Below are 451 nucleotides of genomic sequence, written 5' to 3'. Positions count from 1 at the left end.
TTTTTTTGTTGTTACTCTCCGCATAGAATTAGTGTACATACCCGTATAAATAGGAGTATATATATATACCTACATACATATCTACTTATATATACATATTTTTTTAGTCTTTTACCTGCGACTGTATTGAATACATATTGAAATAAATCTCTTTGTCACCATGAGCGGTTAATTTTTCTTATTTAGACCTAGTGTGGCGGTAGTTGAGTACTGGAAACAGAGGGAGCCATTAACCCTAAAAACCACACATGGCTCACGGAAGGGCGGGTTTAGAGTGGCGTTGACCCAGACCATCTGCGGGTTAACAGCGTTGAGAATGGGATTAGGGAAATGCATTGGAGAATCAGGTGAAACACATATGTAAATAGTTATTAGTTTATCTTGCACGCAAATATTTGTAAGAGGTGTAGCGTAGAGGTAGGCAAGAATTCACCCTATAACCGACATGCTG

This window comes from Rhagoletis pomonella, unplaced genomic scaffold, assembly GCF_013731165.1.
Source record: "Rhagoletis pomonella isolate Grant_MI unplaced genomic scaffold, Rhpom_1.0 Rhpom_scaffold_00019, whole genome shotgun sequence".
NCBI lineage: Eukaryota > Metazoa > Arthropoda > Insecta > Diptera > Tephritidae > Rhagoletis > Rhagoletis pomonella.
The sequence above is the reverse complement of the archived record's forward strand: the minus strand, read 5'-3'. Positions refer to the sequence as shown.